At 45.0% G+C, this 15,194-nt stretch overlaps 1 protein-coding gene across 1 annotated transcript in view; it reads left to right on the plus strand.

Moving 5' to 3' along the window:
* DET1 (DET1 partner of COP1 E3 ubiquitin ligase) overlaps positions 1–15,194 on the plus strand; it is a 142,665-nt gene that overhangs the window by 70,747 nt on the left and 56,724 nt on the right. The window lies entirely within an intron of this gene.

The following is a 15,194-nucleotide window of genomic DNA, read 5'->3' on the forward strand; positions in this document are numbered from 1 at the left end:
CAGCCCCCGACAGTGATAGACTAGAGAGCGGGTGGGGTGATCTAGGATGGCTATAGTGGGACAACACACAAATGAATGTGCAGCCAGGGACTGTCTAAATAAAGGATAAAGAGACTGGTATGCTAATCAAGCATTTGGAATGCAATAGACCTCACATTTATGCAAGACCTATTGCATTGGAAACGGGACAGCGGGCAAAAAGGCACGAACGGGAGGGGGGGCCGAGAAGTCACGGACTGCGGGAGGGGAGAGACACGGGAAGAAAAGAGTATTGAAAGTAAAGGGGCCAGTAGCCATGGAAGGATACAAATGACGACATGCTCGTCATAAGGAGGGACTAACAAGCCTAAAACCAATCGGAAGGCAGCATTTAGGACATAAGCCAATGAAAAAGATGGGCAGAGAGTGGGCGGAGCTTCCACGCTATACTGAATACTGCATTCATCGCAAAGCGAGCAGCGCATGCGCTGCAACGCTAGGCTCAACCTAAATAATGCAAATAAGTACTAATGTACAAAAAACTATTATAAAAGCTGGCGCCTGCTAAAATTTTAAGCATGGCGCCAATGTTGTTAATATGAAAACGGGTGCCATGCTGAAACCTAAAGCACGTCGCCCAGGTGCTGTACAGTGATGAGGTGGAGACAATCCGCCGAGAGTGGAAAAGCAGGTGCTGTTGCAGGAAAGCATGTCCTGCGTGCAATAGGAGAAAATCATTTAAGAATAGAGTGCTGAAGAATGTAAATAAAAAGTACCTAGTAACATCACAATTAAGAGGGCCAGTCCTCATGGGAGATTCCAAATTGAGAAAAGGCAGTACTAAGGAGGGACTACAAGCCTATTCACAAATCAAAAGCAACCATTTATAAAGGACAGTAAAAAGATGCAATTGAAAAGATGAGCTGAAAGTGGGCAGAGCTTAAAGTTCAAACCTGAATAAAGACCTAAAAATGCTTTTTTGTCCCAGGTGGGTTTCCCTGCGAGACCCCCCTAAGAGGCCTAGAGGGGTCAGGGTATTCCTACCCTTCCTCCTTCTCTTTTTTGTAAACTTTTTTTTTGTGGGTCTCTGCTAAAGCAGAGTCCCAAGATGGCTGCCAACACTGCGTGGCTGAAGTATTGGCAGCCAATCACATTTCAGCAAGGGAACTGTCTGATTATTTATACCAAATTTGCTGTATTTCCGTCCAGCGGTTCAGGCTGTAGATGCAACTAAAATCTCTATGGGAATTTACATAGGAAACACACTTTTTTACCCCCCTTTTAATCTGCCCCTTTTTGACGGATCGCCTTGAAACTTTCAATGCGCCAGGGCATTTGTTTTGGAGAAGTTTGTGATGATTTTTCAATAGGTCCCAAAGATGTAGGAAAGCCAAAAAACTTTTCCAATGGAAGCATGGTCCTTACTATAACTATACTGGCAACATATATATAATTCTGCCCACAATTTCCCCGGGTATTAAAATTGATTTATTCCACCAGCTAACAGTTGATGACTTGAATAAATTGATTGGCAGGTGGCGCAATGGAAAGGATTGGGGAAAATTTCCACATTAAGATTGGAAGGACATATTCATCTTGAAAAAATACCCCACCCTTCTAAAACCTTCGGATGAGGGAGGTAATATAGTCTTAAAGAATTGGGAATTGTATTTGTAAGAGGCAATGAGACAACTGAACAATACGACCTACTACCAATGGCTCTCAAGAAATTCCCTGAAAGAGATGGAAAAAGAATTCCACATGAAGCTTCAAGTGTGGCATAACAAAAGTTTATTGGAATGGGAGGAATTCATGTATTTAAAAACAGAAAATAGCAAAATAGCCACGTATTTTTTTTAAACAAAAAATCTATAAGAGTATAGAAGTTCCACCTGGTAGGCCAATAGTGAGGTCGATAGGCTCACTATTGGAAAATTGTGCACGATTCATAGACCTGTTTTTACGACCTTATGTCACATCTTTGCCTTCATACTTAAGGGACTCGACTGACTTCCAGCAAAAGTTTAATGGAATACCATGGAGAACCAAATACGTCATTGTTCGACCCGGGTTCCCTGGTTGGTTGAGGTTGGTACCTTAGGCCAAGTAGGGAGCCGCATTCCAACATCAGGGAAAAGAAGGTCACCTTTTTAGATAGCCCCGCTCACCCCCTCGGTAACTTGGCACGAGCAGCCAGGCTTATCTTCAAGGCAAATGTGTAAAGTATTCGCAACCACGCTCACAATAATCTAATGATGACACCACAAATAGACTCCACACAAGTTTTGTAAAAACGTGTATAAACTTTATGTAAAAAGATATACGATAGACCAGACTATATAAAACGAACATATGAGGTTGTGTAATATTTCTCCTGGACGGTTGTTAGGCCAGCCAGCCCTTGTAGGTTCTGGCGATGTCAATGAGCACTTCAAAACATTCTCCTGTACTCCTAATCACATTTCATACAGTTCGTAATGCTAGAATCAGGTACTTTTGCAATGTAAAAATACTGTAATGCGTAACGTAGCAATCAGACGCTCTGCAATGAAAATGCAATGCGTAACGCAACAATTAGGCACTTTGCAAGGTAAAACAATGCAATGCGTAACCCAACTACCAGATATGTCGTTCTGCAATAATGAGGCAATGCGTATACACTTAATCAGATAATTCTTTATGCAGGAATAATGCAATACGCAATATACTAATCAGGTAGTTTGTTATGAAGGAACAAGGCAATGCTTCATACGACAATCCCGTAGTTCGTTATACAGAAAATTGCAACGTGTAATACGTCAGTCGAGTACTCCGCTCACAGAAATGGAATACTACGTATTACACTCCAGCCCGGATCACCGGGCCTTAGGCGGTCTCTCCGCCTCCTCTTCTGACCTTCAGTCGGCCTCTCACAGTTGCCCCCAACACAGTACGATGTAATTCCAAAGTGCAGCTTCGCACTCCGGCCCCGGTACCGCCACTCCCTTTGGCAATATGTGCCGCAATACGAGCCGGAGAGCGCGAGAGCGTCTCCCTCCGCCCCAGGAGTCGACACACGTTACCTGGGGGGTGCAAACCCACTCTCCTCTCCTCGTCCAGCGGCTGGGCCTCCAAGCAGCTTTGTGGAATGGAAACAGCGGCTCGGGCTGGCAACTCAGCTCCTCCAGGACTGCCAGTCCGGGCCGCGTCACTTACGAAGATGCACACCGCGTCGCTGAATCTTCCTTCACGCTGAGTGTACGATCACTGGGCACTCCACACACGAGTCTCCAGCTGCAGAAAGATCACACGCACAGCGTCACTGAGACTCGCTTTACTCTGGTGCACACGATACCACAGCAAATCCTCACAAAAGTCTCAAGGTGCACAACTCACCCGCACACAACGGCGTTGAGACTCACTTGGAATCCGGTGCACACGAAAACAAGGTGACTCCTTCGAGGGTCTCAGGCTAGAAAGAGCACAGGCACACAGTGTCTGAGACACACTAGGACTCCAGGTGCCACAATCACAGGGAATGCCTTACGAACATCTCCGGCTAGGCAGAGCACACACACACACACAGCATCTCTGAGAGTCTTCTTTGGAAACGTTTGTGTTCCTGTGTTTCCGAACAGGGAGCCAGCTCATCTCTGGCCCTTGAGGATAGTTACTTCAGGATACGGTACACCGCAAAGTCCTTCAAGCAGGGGGCACAGCACACAGCAAAATCCCTTCAGTCTTTCCTTAGTTGAAACAGCAAACTGCAGGCCAGCCCCAGATTACGCAGCAAGAGCAGTCCTATCCATCATTCTCTTGAGTTGTTTCTTCCTTGGCAAAGGTCCTCTTGACCACGAAGTAGCTCCAGTCTTGTTCACACTTAATCAAGCCATTCTCCGAAGTTCAGGGGCTGCAGTTCTCTTAGTTATACCCCTCAATGGCGTTGAAGTCTATGTGCTTCAGGGGGCACTGACCCCCCTGCTCAAACCAGTTCTGGGTGCCTCCCTGCCAGTGACACCTTCTTCCTTTGATTGGTGGGGGTCTGGATTCTCCATCACTCAGCAGGAGATGGGACAATTGTTTTATAGCAGCAGCGCAGGCCTTTTCACCTCTAGGGGGTTCTCCTCCCCCTACACTCCAGATGCAGGTCAGCCTGTTGCTGTCTCACCTCCTCCCCTGGGTCAAGACATTCCCCAGATCCCATCGCTTTCAAATCCAGACCGTCAATCCACAGCCAGGCAGAGTCACACATAAATGTCAGAGCACAAAAACGCAGCCACTTTCAAAAGAGTGGATTCTGAACACACAATGCAAAAACCACCTACATAAAAGATGTGTTATTACATTGGGAGTTCAGGCATACTAAACTTCAGCTTTCCATCTTAAGCCTTTGAGAGGACAGGCTGGAACACATATTACACAGCCCTCCCATTCTGTCCTATGAGCAAGATGGCCTTTCAACAGTGAAAAACAAAATGGTGTTTATTTCACTGTAAGGACATGACACGCACCTTAGTACATGTCCTAACTTTCACATGCACTACACCCTGTCCAGGGGGAACCCTAGACCTACAATAGGGGTGTCTTTGGTGCACAGAAAGGGGAGGGTAAGGTCTATCTAGTGAGTGCATTTAACAGAAAAACATGGCATTTTTACAAACTGCGTGCAGGCCCTACATTGGCAGGCCTGAGCTCCCTTTTTAGGTGATGCCTGAGCCAGCGCATGCACTGCTCTGGCAAGACTTTTAGTTACTGGGCTTCAAAAAGCCGACTACAGCTTTTTGTGAGACATAGAGCGTGCGCGCTTGTGCACGTAAGCCTCGCTCCGTCTTGCTCGTGCTTCAACGCTCCTCCCCCTCGTCTTGTTTTTCATGTTCCTCAGCTTGTTTTCTGGCAATTGAGTCAAACATTTATGATCAAAAATCCATATCATGAGTTCTGGCCCCCGGCCTGCTGTGATCTTTGTGCGCGTTTATGTGTGTCGTAACACAGAAATTGCCTTTAAGGACCTCCCGCCCCAAGCGCTTGCGTTACTCTGACTCCTTGGATGGTGTGGTGACCAAGGTCGAAGTACACAAGGCACACACATTCTGTTCTACTCGTGTGTCAAACCTTGTTCGGGATCTATTACTTGAGGTGTCGATATCCATGCGTTTCTTTCCTCCTCTCAGATGTCCCCCGCTGCAGTCGTTTCTGGTAAGCCTCGCGCTCATTGGTCTTGCTTAAAAAGGCTGCTTAACTTCGGGGAAAGCGACGCATTATTGTTTGCTGCTTCGGGTACATTCTTGGTGTTACAGGGAAACAAAACCCTCTCATCAGACTGGTGCGCCTGGCCGAGGTCCACAGGGCCTCCTAGCGCTATGCAGCAGCGCTGCGACTTCACAAGACCTTTGTGTTTATTTTTGGGAGGCGATTTTTGTTCGCACTTTGAAGCAACCCTTCCAAATAAAGAGGGGGTGACCACCACGCTCCTAGTGACAGTCCACCGACACACAGGGATGCAAAGCGCCCACGCACTAGGAGAGCCCTGCACACTTTGGCTAACACCCCCACAAGACCATTAACACTTGCATACAGATTTTGTTGAGCGCTTGCAATTATTTGCTGGTAACGAGAGAGCAGGCAGGTTCTTAAACTTTCAGCCCTAATGGGAGAAAATATGCTAATCGCCATAATGTAGAGTTCACCCTTTGAGGCATATTGATGAATGCAATAAATAAATGTGTTTCTGTTTCCTGACTCGTCTTCCCGTAACATTGTCGATTTACTGTCGTGCTATCATCTACAGCATTGAAGGCGACAGTGGAAATGGATTTGCTCAGTGTTTTTGTTATATTTAACAGACGTTATATTTTGACTATACAACCGAGGCTCATTTATTTAAGTCCGCATTTTCTCATTCCTCAATTTGGCCAGTACACATGGGCACATTTTTTTGATGTCCAAGCGTTGTTTTTTTTTTATTATATATATTTTGTATTATCAGCTAGGGGTGTCACTGCGCTACACGGCTTCGAAGCACACATCAAGTCTCTAGATGTAATTGTCATACAGCGCACATCTTGCGCTGTCGCTGTGGGTGCTTCTGGTTGGCCTATCAATATCAGATCTAGCCATTCTATAAATCTAGGCATTTCACTTCCAAATGACCGCTTCAAACAATAATTAGAATATTTAAAATGAAAAGCACTGTTATTCGCTCAAGTTTCACTTTGCTTGACATCATGCAAGGGGACAGCCCCAACAAGCCACAGAGCGTGTATTTCACAAAGCCCTGTATGTTACGGAGTAGTGTTTTGTTTTCTCCAGCACGACTGGGAGCCACAGCAATGTGGATTTCACCTATAAAGCAGAGGTGTGTATGGGGGCAGGGGGCGCAAGAGGGTAAATATCCCTCCGTATTCTACCATGACAGTTACTATAAAATTCTTACCATTATTTGTTCAGTGTTTTGTCACGGGGAAGTACTATGTAGGAACTAAAGGAATAACAAGTGTATTACAATGTGTAAACATTGTGCTAACATTTTGTGCTGTTCTTTACAGTGTCTGGCAAAATATCACAAATGTCATTTTCTGTGGAAAAAAAAATGTGCGCGGGAGCTCTTTGAAAGCACTGACAGCGTTTCTGGCAATTTAGAAACATTTTAGGTGGTAACACATAGTGCCAACTAATTTGCATTTTCCTTTTTCTCGAAGGAAGTCCTTGTTTTTGTTGGGGGGGGACTTGGATGGGCGGGTGTAGGGGGTAAGAGGTATTGCTTGTACTAGAAATGACTGTTTCTTGCTAGAAAGCGTCTCTTTGCCCAGAAAGCTTTGCGCACTGAGACCTTTAGGTCGCAGCCTCCCATCCAAACAATTTGGTCCTACTGGCTTTGATTTAGACTTTAAATAAAATCCATATCTTCATATTTATAATATGCGAGAAACAAATTGAACAAATCACACAGACAGCTGTTTGAAATCATAAAAAATAATTTTATATTTTCTTTACAAAAAGCAAAATCTTACACATATACATTTTTCTTATAGTGGTTGCTCCAAAGGAATGCAAATAAGAGTGTTTTTAGAAGTGCTTGTGTGCAACGTGATCAGAAAGGGAAAGGAAGTAATACAAATTTAAAAATCTATAAACTTGTATATCATTTTCACAAATGGCTTAGAAAGATCAACTTGGCCAAAGTCAATAGCCTGTCTGAAGAAATGGATTCCTTCGTTAAATGTCAAAAGTCCTTATACACAGAGCACTGGTAACTGAACCATAACGCACCACACATGCGGACATGTATATTCAATCCAGGCTAAATGATTGTTGTCAAAGTTTTGACCCGACTGTTGCATGAGGTGAGTTAAGCATTGGCATAGCCAATAGGTCTCGCCCCTGGGATCCCACAAGTGGCCAGCCGTGCAACAGTTAATGTTATTGCAGTAAGGATATTGTGCTGCATAACTAAATACCCACACGGTCCCAAAAGCGAGACCTATTGGTTATGCCAATGCTTGTTAAGGCTACTTGTGTGGGTGGCACAAATAGTGCTGCAGGCCCACTAGTTGAACATAAACTGGGTTTAGGCTTCAATCAGTAAGGCCAAGCAGGCCCACTAGTAGCATTTGCATTACCAGCCCTGGCACACATAGTGCACTTTACTAGGGACCTTACTAGCAAGACAAACATACCAATCATGGACAACCAATTACCATTACTTTATACAGGGAACACTTACACATTGACACTGATTAGCAGTGGCAAAGTGTCCTAAGCATCCAAGTTGGCAACACTATGTCAGAAAAAGGTTTAGGGGAAAGAAAAAAGTTTAGGGACTTTAGCCAAAAAGGGGCAAGCCCTACAGTCATGCTGACTCTCAATGTGGTTTCCCTCTATACATCGATAAATCATAAGGATGGCATCAAGGCATGTACATATTTTATAAGAGACAGGCCAATTGAGCATTTGTAACACACCTAAATGGTGATGGATATGTTGGAATATGGTCTGACGCATAACGAGTTCACTTTAAATGGACAGTTCTACCTCCATCTACAGGGCACAGCCACGGGCACCTCCTTCGCCCCCACCTATGCGAACTTGTTCATGGGATGGTGGGAGAAGGAGGTGGCCTGGAAAGAGGATAACAACCTTTACTTGGATATGGTTGTGCTCTGGTGTTGTTTTATAGACTACTTATGTATTTTGCGGGATGGGGAGATAACAGAACTGGAGGAATTCAATTTGAGATTGAACAATGATGCCAACATCAAATTTCCCGCATCAATTAGTAAGACACATTGTGAGTTTTTGGAACTAAATTTGGATGTTCAGGATGGAGATCTGGTCTCAACCAACCATAGAAATGTCACACCCACTAATTCGATCTTAATTGCCAGTAGTGGACATCCAGCAGCACTAAAATGGAATATTCCATACAACCAAATGCTACAAGTGAAAAGAATCATCTCAACAGAAGAACAATTGGAAAAAGAAACAAAAATAAATTACAGAAAGATTCATCTAACGGGGTTACCCGAGAAGTGTACTACTGGATGCCAGTGAAAGAATCAGAAAGAAGACACAAGCATGGGTACTCTATCAAACAGAAATAGAAAAAGAAGAAAAAAACAGAAAGAAAACTGAAGCAAAAAGACTCTTTTTGGAGTACAGTACAACACATCCAACGATAAAAACAATATTACAGGAAAACTGGCACTTATTGCGAAAAGAGAATCTCATCAAAGATGTGGTGGACCAAAACCCCAGAATAACTTTAAAAAAAAAAGACAAGTCATTGGCAAACATCTTGACAAGGAGCAATTCGGAAGTAACCAGAGAAAACAATTGGCTAACCAGCAATATAAAAGGTTTCACAAAATGTAGTTCATCCAGAACTTGGCAGTTTGGGATCAATCGGAAAACATTTGTAACATGGGATGGGGAAAGAACAATACAAGGAAGAATCCCTCGTGAGACAGAATGTGTATATTATGCAGTTCCTTGGACACCAATGTAAGAAATACTTGGGATTTGCCTGGCTTACCAGGACTTGCAATAGAACTGTTACCTGTTAGCCTCCCAAACTGAACTACAGGGATAGTAAGCTTGTTCAATTTAGAAAACCTGTTTGCCTGCTGGGGACTTTTGTCATGACCAGCACTCTTATTATCTTGCAGTTAAGCTCACAATCTTGTGGTTCTCAGCACACCCGCAGCAAGGCAGCTATCAGACTGCATACTAAGAAGCATAAAAAAGAAAACTACACACATTGGAGTGATTCCCTGCTCGTCTGCATGTCATCTGACACAATAGATGGACCGACCTTGGCGTTATTCGGTGGTTCGCCAACTACAATTTAAGGTACGTGCAACTCAGGAAAAAATACCTATCACAGACATTGTACCACTCACTTCAGGGTCCACCGGACCTTCGTAGGGGTTCTCTTTATGGGGCGCGCCCTCGCGCCTGCTGTGTCAGTTTGTCCCGGTCCTGCGCAGGATACGGGCTCTCTGACATGACTGAGATTAACAGGCATTAGTCTCAGGCATACATTCTTATGTCCTGTTGATGATCCCGGTATCTTGTTTTATGGGATCGAAACATCATCGACTTTGTACACCTTGACACAATCATTATTCTTTTGTCGTTGTAATGTTCCACATTGTAGTTCTGCGCAGTTGCTTGGGATATTGTGTTTTCTAAACCCAAGCGTATATAAATGCCTGAGCCGTTCCTTTTTTAGTTTTTATATTGTACCTGTTCCCACTTGAATATTGATTGTTTGTTTGTTTTACTTTAAGATAAATGTGTAGTGGCCGGCTCTGCCTCGCGCTGTTAGAGCGCGAGGCGTACATTCTGTGTCTCGCGCTGTGACGCGGCATTTGACAGTTATAACCGTTGTTGATGATTTACTGTAAGCCACAGGCAAGCGTCGTGCCCGTGGGAGTTGGATGTTATAATAAACCTGCTGTGATCTACTTCGATTCACGTCTGTCACTACAATCGAAACTGGCGACGAGTATGGGATAATGCATTAAAGATTCCTCGCCCGGATGGACAGATTCATATACATTTCATTGTAGTTCTATATTAATTCCTATTTTCATTTGTATTGTGGGGGATCAATACCTATATAAAATACTTGTACCTATAGGTCCATGGCTGATTTTGAATTGGGTTCCCTTGTTTGCACATAATACACTAATTTACTAACAGCAATTGGCCTTGAAGGGTCACATTAGAAAACAATACGTATTGGACTGTAAACAAGTTGGCTGTTAGTTGGTGCAGAGCGCAATACTTTTCCCACAAATTAGTTAATCAGATACAGCAATGAGTAGAGAACACAGTGTAAAATTAAGTAAATAAATCCAAGGATCAGTTCAATGAAATATTATGAGTTTCATCCAGAGGATAAAATGTCCTATCCATCAGCAAGCAGGAGTCAGGTGCAACTGACTAAACACAGATCAGTAACATTCCATCTCCATGGTGCCAATCAAAGAGAAACATGCAGGCAAAAGGAAATGCAGATTGAGCATACAGAAACATATATAATATAAGTACTATATTACACACACTTTTACATATTAATAAAAGAGAATCAATGAGTTCAAACAAATATATTTGGCTTAATCTGAAAATACAGTAGTAATACGCAGGTTGGGCAGTTTTAGTCCAGACCCTCTTCATTTAGTTTCTTTTTTTTGAGCGAGTGTTACTTATGGAGCGCAACTAAAATAAAGTTGCTTAAAATAAGTGAGTTTCTGACGTGCTCACTTTAGATGTATTTATTTAAATGGTAAATGTGCACACGGCTTAAACGATTGTAGGTTGTTAGAGCGCTGTGTAACCTTATACAATAAAAATACTCTCATCTGAAAGCATAAACAATTTAATACTAGCACGGTGCTCATCTGCAACTTTATTAGACATTCTCATCATTTTTTTTTATTCACTTTGTACCCAGTGAGGAAAACTGGTGGCCTGACTTTCATGATTGAGAGCTTTTTGGGCTTGGCGTTACACAATGTCTTTTGAGTTCGAATATATATATATGTTGCCATCAACGAATAAACGTAACTAACTTGAGCAAATTGGAGTGGCTCATCTTTCCCCGCCGAAGCGCGACTGTGGGGAATCGTCAGTGATGTGTGTGTGTGTGTAAGAGAATAATATATATATGTATTAGAGTGATTAGCAAAAGGTTAATTATGATATTGCCAAATTTGTGTGCTTTTTGTACATTAAAAATATGACTGAACAGTAAGGTATGGTGGTTTGAAGATTGCCTAAATTGATTTGGGTATGAAAAGGACAACTATCCATGAATGAATATTTGAATTAATTAGAGTGTCGAGGTTCGTTCTATTGTTTTATATATATGTATATATATATATATATATATAATCAGTTCAGTTGCATCCCTGGCAGGGCAGCCTCCTCATAGCCCCCGCGCAACAACACAAACACGGACCACCTTCTGTAGTGCAAAGAGTTTTATTTGCTCAACTGCTCGATGTCGTCATAACGTTTCGGCTCTCCCTGAGCCTTGATCACATGACAACAAGTGAAAATACATCACTTCCTTAAATAGGAAGAACCTTGCATAGCACGTGATATCTTTAGAGCATGGAAAAGGAAGACAGACTTGTGTTTGGTGTGCTTATACAAACCAAACTGACATTTGCGTTGTAATTCTTGTTATATATACAAAAACACAACGCCAATAGATATTTATAGTTAGGACCTATTTTCCATAGGAAATTCGCAACATTCTATTCCCAATAACCTTGGCGCCGGTTCATGAACCTTCGCAAAATTTTCAAAACTCGTGGGGCACTCCGGTCCGCTCCTATCTTCAAAGTTTCTGGGTGATTCGGCAAGAGGGGGCCGAGAAAAAAGGGGGGGTCCCCATGAAATTTCCATAGGAATCTTTGGACCCGGATAGAGCTCGAACTGCTGAACGGAATTACACCAAATTTGGCAAAAAGGTAGTTCTTGATTCAGAAAGAACACTTTTTTTAAAATGGTGTCAATCCGTTAAGTAGTTGCTGAGAAATTCAAAAGTAAAAACACATATATATCTAGGGCCGCGGATCCTCCCGAGCACGAGATTTATGCTAATTGGCTGTCAACCCTCCAAACCAGGAAGTGTTGGCAGCCATCTTGTGCCTCGGTAGAACCGAGGCACAAGAAAACAGAAAAAGTAATGCGCAAAACGCAAAAAGGGGGCAGGGTAGAAACACCCTGACCCCCTAGGCCTGCTCAGGGGGTCCCACAAGGACCCCCAGGACCCAAAAAAGCATTTTTTTTAAATCGGCGAGATTCGCCCACCCAGGGCAAATTTCAGCTGAAATTGTTTTTTAAAAACGAAGCGCGGGCTCCCACGCTTTGTTAATGATTAGCCCCCCGGGTGGGCCAAATCCCGGGGGCAATCTATGAATTGTGATGGGGAGCCCAAAGGGGCCCCCCAGCTCCGGGACTGCCACCCCAGGGCTTTTTAAAATGATGTGCGGGGAGCTCGCAGCCCCCCCAGCCCAGGGGAACGCCACCCCCCGGGGCTTTCAAGAGACATGGGTGGGGGGGCTCAAAGGCCCCCCTCAAGCCCTGGGGTCCGCTACCCCCTGGGGATTTAAGAAAATATTTGCGGGGAAGGCTCATGCCACCCCTCGGGGCTTTAATTTTGAACGTGGGGGGGCATCCAAGCCCCGGGGACCACCAACCCCCGGGGCTTTAAATAATTAATTTATGTGTAGCGGGGGCACATGCCCCCGCTGCCCCAGGGATCGCCACACCCCGGGGCTTTTTTTTTAAATTAAATAATCCTGGGGGGGCTTGAGCCCCCCCACATGACCCGGGGACCGCCACCTCCCCGGGGCACTAAGTATTTCAATTTGGGGGTCCATTAAGGACCCCCAAGCCCTGGGGACCACCACCCCCCAGGGCTTTGAAAATGTTGGGAGGGGGGTGCGCGGCCCCCCTCCTGGAGCCTTTGATGGCCCTGGGGACCGCCACCCCCCCAGGGCCGGCTCCTGCAGTCTCCCGGGGTGCCCACCCCCGAGACACTGTAGTTTGCAATGGCAGGACGGGAGCATCGCGGCTAGGGTAGTCGATCTCGAATCTGAGGAGCCAGGTTCGAGTCGCGGCAATGACGCTGAACATCCTGTGATTCTGGGCAAATCGCTTAATCTCCCCGTGTCTAACAAAAAATGTGTGTCCTCATGTAACGCAACTGGTGCTATGTAAAGCGCTCTGATAACCCGATACTGGGTCAAGTTCACGCTATATAAAACATGAGGGCATTCCAGTGGTGCCTCCACAGGCAGTGGTTTCAACACAACGGAGATCTCAGGGAGGTGGTCAGAATCTCCAGAGAGACTTCAACAGAGCTGTTGTGGTGGAGTATTTCGGACACCCTATGTCAAGGGAAGCTGTTTCAAGCTTCGTCTCCGGTGGCCACAGTGATAACAAACACCTCCACTCTAGGGTGGGGGAGCTCATCTGGGGCACCTGGAGGTCAAGGGCCTTTGGTCTCAAGAGGAAAGATTGCTTCACATCAGTCTTCTAGAATTGTGGGCGATACTTTTTGCTCTCAGGTCCTGACAGCCAACACTACTACGATGTGGTACATAAACAAACAGGGAGGAGTAGGGTCGTATCATGTCTGCAGAGAGGCTCTCCTACTCTGGTCCTGGGCTCTGGACCATCAGATTTGTGTAATTGCAAATCATTTGGCCGGGGGGCTGAATGTGCGTGCAGACAGTCTCATTCGGCAGTATTCGGACGATCACGAGTGGCATCTTCATCTGGAGGTGATCCATCACATTTTCAGGGTGTGGGAGTTTCCGCAGTTGGACCCGTTTGCCACCCACTGCGCGTCGTTCTGCAGTCTCTAGTATCCGATACGGGGAGCGTTAGGGGACACGTTTCAGCTAGTTTGGGGCTTACAGCTTCTTTACGTGTTTCCTCCCATACCCTTGATTCCTCCAGTTCTGAAGTAGATTTGCCAAAATTGGCCAAGTCATATTGATCACCCTGGATTGGCCAAGAAGGGTGTTGTACACAGACATCCCGTACCTCTCGCAGGATCAGTGGCAGGTTCTAGACCACCACCCCCTGAGCTTGCACCTTCATACCTGGAGATTGAACGGGGCAAACTAAGTTCTTTCTCTCCCCCACCAGGTGTGGGGGATGTTATTTTATCAGCCAGAAGACACTCCACCAAATCTGTCTATTCTGGTAGTTGGGCCACATTTGTTAAATGGTGTGGAGAGAGATCAATAGATCCATTGCAGGTCCGCCTGTCTGATATTTTGAGTTTCTTTCTTACCCTGGCTCATCAGGGTTGTGCAGTGGCTACTGTTAAGGGCTATTTGTCTGCCTTGTTGGCTTTTCTTTGCTTATCAGACCCAACCCTCTTTGTTTAAGTCTCCCATAGTCATGAGATTCATTAAGGGTCTAATGACAAGTTTCCTCCCGCTCCATTTATCATGCCTCGGTGGGATTTGAATTTAGTCCTTACTTTCTTGATGGGGTCCCCTTTGAACCGCTGCAAAGTTGTCCATTGAGGTTTTAGCATTTAAGACCGTTTTTCTGATTGCGATTACTTCTGCAAGGAGGGTTAGTGAGCTGCAGGCCCTTAGCTCCAAGCCTCCTTTTACCTCAATTCATGTGGATAAGATGGTTCTTAGGACCAGAGCAGCTTTCCTGCCTAAGGTGGTCACTCCTTTTCACCTAGGGCAATCTGTCACTTTATCCACCTTCTATCCTCCCCCTCAACCTTCTAAGGAGGAGGAGAGACGCCTGGACCCTAAGAGGGCGGTCTGCTTTTACCTGGACAGGACTAAAGACTTCAAGTTGGATGACCAACTCTTCATCGGATATGTGGGTCGATCATCCTCTGCTACACCTTGGCCAAGAAGGAGCCTCCTGAAGGTATTAGAGCTCATACCACCAGAGAAAAGTCTTCTTTTTTGGCTTTAGCTAGAGGTGTCCTTGTTGACATCTGAAAGGCGGCAACTTGGGCCTCGCTTCGCCCTTTTGCGAAGCATTACTGCGTAGACTCAAAGGTGAGGAGAGACGGCCACTTTGCACGTTTTGTGCTGCAAGATTTGTTGGTATAGGTAGGCAGGCACCCTTCTCCGGTAGCAGGACTGCTTGGGAATTCAATTCAAAAGGTGAGGAATCCATAGGCAGATGTATCCATCAGAAGGGCAAGTTACTTACCTTCGGTAACGCTTTTTCTG

This window comes from Triturus cristatus, chromosome 3_1, assembly GCF_964204655.1.
Source record: "Triturus cristatus chromosome 3_1, aTriCri1.1, whole genome shotgun sequence".
Lineage (NCBI taxonomy): Eukaryota > Metazoa > Chordata > Amphibia > Caudata > Salamandridae > Triturus > Triturus cristatus.